The following is a 6,033-nucleotide window of genomic DNA, read 5'->3' as shown; positions in this document are numbered from 1 at the left end:
AGGCATGGTGGCATGCACTTGTATTACCAGCTACTTGGGAGACTGGGGCAGGAGGATTGCTTGACCCCAGGAGTTTGAGGTTGCTGTGAGCTGTGATGATATGATGACCCCACTGTACCCCAGCCTTGGCAACAGAGTGAGACCCTGTCTCACAAAAAATAGAAAGGAAGGAAGTAAGGGAGGAAAGAAGGAAGGAGCTGCTGTGGGACCAGCTGCTGCCTCAGGCCAACTGAGGTGGTAAGTACACCTATGAGTGAATTGCAATACAGTTTTGTGGGCTGTTCCATCTCCTCAAGCATAAGAATATGGCTGCTAATCCATGCTCACTTTATAAGTCTCACTCGTGTAGCTTGTATTTATATCCGTATCCCACTGTACCCATGCTAACCTGCAACTATGCATGAAAGTCATTTGGGGAAATAGCTCTCTCTGGCTTGGGTAAGGTAACACAATATAAGCCCACCACGCTATTGGTCAAAGAAGAAATCCTATTGGAAATAGAAAATACTTCAAACGAATAATAATGAAAACATGATATATCAAAATTTGCAGGATTCAGATATAGCAGTCCTCATAGAAACCTTGTGGCTTTAAATGTTTTTATTTATAAAGGAAAAAATTGAATCAACAATCTGAGTTTCCATCTGAAGAAGCTAAGGAAAAAGAAGAGCAACTTAAACACAATTAGAAGGAAATAAAGAGGTAGGAGCAGAAATTAATGAAATGGAAGACAAGCAATAGAGAAAAATCAACAAAACCAGAAAGTTGAATCTGTTTGTGTGGCTACAACTAAATAACTGAGAATGGCCAATTTATAAACAATAGTAATGTATTTCTCACAGTTCTGAAGGCTGGGAAGTCCCAGACCAAGGCCCTGGCAGGTTTGGTGTCTGATGATGGCACCTTGAGTGCTGGATCCTCTGGAAGGGACGAGCACTGTGTCTTCACATGGCAGAAGAGATGGAAAAGGGGGGAAGCAGCTCTCTGAAGCCTCTTTTATTAGGGCATTAATCCCACTCACCAGGCTCACACCCTCACTATATACTCATCTTCTAAAGGTCCCACCTCTTAATACTATCACAGTAGTGATTAAAGTTCAACATATGAATTGGGGTGGGGGATACATTTAGCCCGTAGCAGCAGTTGGTTATTTAAAAAGATCAATAAAATTGAAATTCTCTTGGACTGATTAAGAAAAAAAGAGAAAACACAAATCATCGAGCTCAGGAATTAAATAGGAAATAACACTACAGATCCTATAGGCCTTACAAGTGAGATAGGGGAACGTTACAAACAACTGCATAGCAACAAATTTTATGACTTAAATGAAATGACCACCCTTCTTACAAAACAATGTAAACAATGTATCAAAACTGACAAAGGAAGACTGAAAATATGAAAAGTCGTTTGTCTACTAAGAAATTGAACTCATCATCAAAAGCTTTACCACAAAGAACATTCCAGGCTTGTTTGGGAGTTGGCAAAGATTTCTTAGGTGGGAAACAAAATGCAGTAACTATGAAAGATAAAAATGGATAAATTTGCCTTAATCAAAATTAAATATTTTTCCTTATCAAAAGGTATCATTAAGGAAGAAACAAGAAGACAAGCCCGAGTGGATGAAATTGGCGATACATACATCTGACCGAGGATTTGTGTCAATATGTAAAGAATTCTTATAAGTCAATAACATGAAAAAAACCCACAATTTTTAAATTGGCCAAAAGACTGGAACAGATACTTCACACAAAAAATATAAAAACAGTAAAAAAAGAAAAAAAAAGCAGGAGAAAAGTTGCTTAATATCATTAGTCATAGAAAAATGCAAATTAAGCCATAGTGGGACACTACCTCACACCCACAAGAATGGCTAAAAATAAAGACTGATGATACTAAGTGTTAATGAGGATATGGAGTAAAGGGAACTCTCATTGTTGGTAATGGGAATATAAAATGGTATGACCACTTTGCAAAACAGTTTTTTATAAAATTAAACATATATCTACTCTATGACCCTGCAATTCTGATAGCTATTTACCAAAGAGAAATAAAAACATATAGCCACACAAATGAATAAATGCCACAAAGGTTTGTAGCAACTTTATTCATAATAACCCCACACTGGAAATAAAGCAAATATCCTTAAACAGATACACGGGTAAACAAATTGTGTATATTACAATGGAATCCTATTCAGCATAAAAAGGGTGGGTGACTCAATAAATCTCTTATCAAATGTTTAAGAAAATGTCATTAATAAAACATGTAAATGGTGTTAAATATTTAGGAGAATTTGATCTGTGAAACATGTTGCTCATCAAAATTAGAATGTATTATTTTTACAACTTTTATTGTACTTATAAGATCTTCAAGTTGAGCTTAGAACCTTAAGAAAAACTATATTTCAAATGTAATTTAATAGAGCAAACATTGATTAAAGCATGTATTTAGAAGTATTTTTCTTTCCATACCAAAAACCTGCTTTGAAAGCTCGTTGACACATAGTTCACATACTTTTCTTACCTTTCTTCAGAAAGTTATTCTACTTTTTACGTTTCTTCTATTTTATCTCCAAATCATGTAAACTGACCTTATGGTTTATAGCAACATAAAAACACTATAGCAATGTGTTTTTTAAGTGAAATTGTATAACAGATAATATATGGTTTTTATAACTATTTAAAAATAATTTATAGTAAATGATACTGCATTGATTTTAGTTTTTATTTGATTTTCCTCTGTCTCCTCTATCTCTATTTCACTTCAATGCCTTTCACCTTCCAATTTTAAGGTGAAAGTATGGCTTTCCCCCCAGCAATTGAGTTCTATGGAGGGGCCTGAGGTGTGAGGTGTAATGACAATAACCACTGAACCTAGAAAGAAAAAGTGTTAAGCACAATTTACATGAATAATGGCCTGAATTGACATCTGAGTGCTTCTAACTTCCTTGATCTTATCAGATAGGCAGTATTTTCATCTATTTACAGATGCAGAATCCAAGGTCATGAAACCTGCCAGTGGCATAGTCAGGACTCAAACCTGTTTAACTCCAAAGCTCTTAGCAACTACAAATCCTCCGAGATGAAATTATAGAATATCCCGCTATGTTTGTACTTTTCTGGTATAATCAACCAGTATCTTTGAGGGTTTTCTTTTTGTATTCAGAGTACTATCATTAAGTGCTGGGTATACAGATTCACTTGACCCTCTAATCAGTTCTTGTATTACCGATTCATCTGGGGTACTAGTGGGTTTTGTTTCCAGACTTCAAGTGAGAAAAAAAGGATAAGAGTCTACCCTTTATGGGGGGACCATCTTTGATTCCTCTTTACTTCCCCATGAGTCTCCCAAGGGAATGAGAAACAAATTGTTGGCTAAAAAGAAAAAGCATCAGAAAAGATGAAAAGTTTGTACCTAGCACAGTATTTGGCACCTATTAGGGGTTCATTAAATATGTATTGAAGAGAATGACATTTCCACTATTTCATTAATACATTCAGCAAAATACTTACTGAAGCTCAAACACGTCTCGGGCATTTTCTAAAGGTGCATGGTTTAATACAATGATGATTCAGACATGGCCTCTACTTTCCAAGAATCTGATTTAGAAGAAATAAGATGTGCATAACAATAATAGATGATAGAAAGCAGTAAGTGCTGAAAAAGATTGCAAATCAAATGTCTTAAGTTTGAAGTCAGAAAGACTAAGAAAGTCCCCTTGTCTTAGTCTGTTCATGTTGCTCTAACAAAGTATCTTAGACTGGGTAATTCATAAATAATAGAAATTTATTTTCCCACAGTTCTGGAGGCTGTGAAGTCCAAGATTAAGGCACTGGAGGGTTTGGCGTCTGGTGAGGGCCCAGTCTTTGCCTCTACAATGGCACCTTGTTGCTGTGTCCCCTAGTGGGGAGGAATGCTGTATCCTCATGTGGTAGAAGGGACAGAAGGGCAAAAGGGACAAATGACTCCTTTACACCTCTTTTATAAGGTCATTAATACCATTCATGAGGGATCTGGAGCTCATGACTTAATCACCTCCTAAAGACCCCACCTCTTAATACTATCACATTGGCAATTAAATTTCAACATATGAATTTTGGGGGACTACACATTCAGACCCTAACACCCAAGTTGGTTAGTTTCTTTGTGTATTTTTTCTTTATGCTGCCGGTGGCAAGCTCATGATTTCAAACTTTCCTTTTATCTGGGTTAGTCCCAAATCTCTTGTTCTGAGTTGTCTCCCTAGTTTCCATCTTCATCCCAGACATCATCTCTATATAAACCTACCTGCACTATTAACTCCATGTGTCAAAAACTGAACTCATAATTCTCTTCCAAATCTGTCCCTAACTTAAGATGAGAAGAAAAAGAAACATTACACAGGAGTAATGCTTCCTACTTCTCAGAAGTAGGAAATTCTGAGAAGTAGGAAACTCACAGCATTAAGTATTACAAAGACAGAAAGAAGTAGGAAATTCACAGTGTTAAGTATTACAAAGACAGAAAGAAAGCTGAAGATTCCAAGTGTCTCCAGGTTTTTAAAATGTGTTCTTGCACCATCTTCCCAATTTCTACCATAAAAGTGGAAAATGTAACCTTGATCTTCACTTTGTCCTCTAACTATAAAAGGTTTCAAACTCGCCTGTCAAAGGGAATTTGGAACCTCACTTCCATGAATATTCTCTGAATTCTTCTACTAGAGAATAATAGAATGTGGTAGTAGTACAGAAAACAATGTCAGGATTACTTAACATAATACTGCTTCAGATGGTCAGAATTTGAGAAGAGAGGGCAGAAACTAGTTTAATTATTCCTAACACCTCTGGGGAAGCCTCTCCCCCCACTAAATTATGTCCTTTCTTCTTTATTAGCTACATAGGAATAAAAATTTAGAGGAAACTTTAATACTCACGTTGGAGTTATGACATTAAAGATACTAACACAACCAGTGTGTGGATAACTTGAAATAACTTCTGAGCTCATTCACCATTTCAACATCTTTATCTCCTCTACTCTCCTCCAGAAGAGGGGAATAAACTACATGGATATGGCCAATTGGCTAGCTGTTCAAGAAACTGGTGTCCCTTTCCTCCAAGAATCCCTTAGTTAGGTGGGCCAGATGACTGAGTTTTGTCTGAAGGAATGTGGGCGTGAGGGATATGCATCACTTCCAGGCTGATTCAGAAACATTTTCCAGGCGCCATCTTTTCCTTCTTTCCCAATGTGCTCCTCCAACAAAGAGGGCTCTATGGACTGAAAGGCAGAGCTCCAAGATGAGAGGAGCCTGGGGCGCAGAATGACAACATGGAAAGCTGCCCACTGACCCGAAATATCCACACTGGACTGTACGTGACAGAAAAACAAACTGTGAATAGTTACTTAACCTCCTTGGGTCCTAGTTTTCTCCTGTCGAAGTCTGTCTAGTTTCCTGGCAAAAAGGAAAAGCTCAATAAATATTAGCTATTATTATTATAAGGGAACAAAGTTCACTTTTCCTTAATTTTCTTCTTTTTCTTAAGCAAAGTAGAGCACTGGGGGGGGGGTTGGAATTAGTGGAAAGCACTTATATACATTTACTTGTTACAAAATACTAATTGGTACACTCAAGTAAGACACCACTGTAACAATAACTTAAAGAGAAAATACATTTTCTTCTGGATCTTAGGCATTAAATTTTATGACTGGGCTCTTGCTAAAACACTCATAGCTAATAAAGATGTGAAATATAAAAAGAACGTAATACTCCCCCACATACCCCTTTTCTTTCCCTGATACTGAGCATCTAAGGATGTTCTAAAATGGTCCCCAACCTTTTTGGCACCTGGGACCGTTTTCATGGAAGACAATTTTTCCACAGACCCTGATGATTTTAGGATGATTCAAGCATATTACACCTACTGTGCACTTTACTTCATTACATTGTAATATATAATTGAATAATTATACAACTCACTGTAGGTTGGGGACTCCTGTTCCAAAATACCTAACAATCCACATCATTCCTGTGGTTGCAAACTGGCAAAACATGTGTAC

Source organism: Microcebus murinus, chromosome 4 (assembly GCF_040939455.1).
Source record: "Microcebus murinus isolate Inina chromosome 4, M.murinus_Inina_mat1.0, whole genome shotgun sequence".
In the NCBI taxonomy this organism is placed as follows: Eukaryota; Metazoa; Chordata; class Mammalia; order Primates; family Cheirogaleidae; genus Microcebus; species Microcebus murinus.
The sequence above is the reverse complement of the archived record's forward strand: the minus strand, read 5'-3'. Positions refer to the sequence as shown.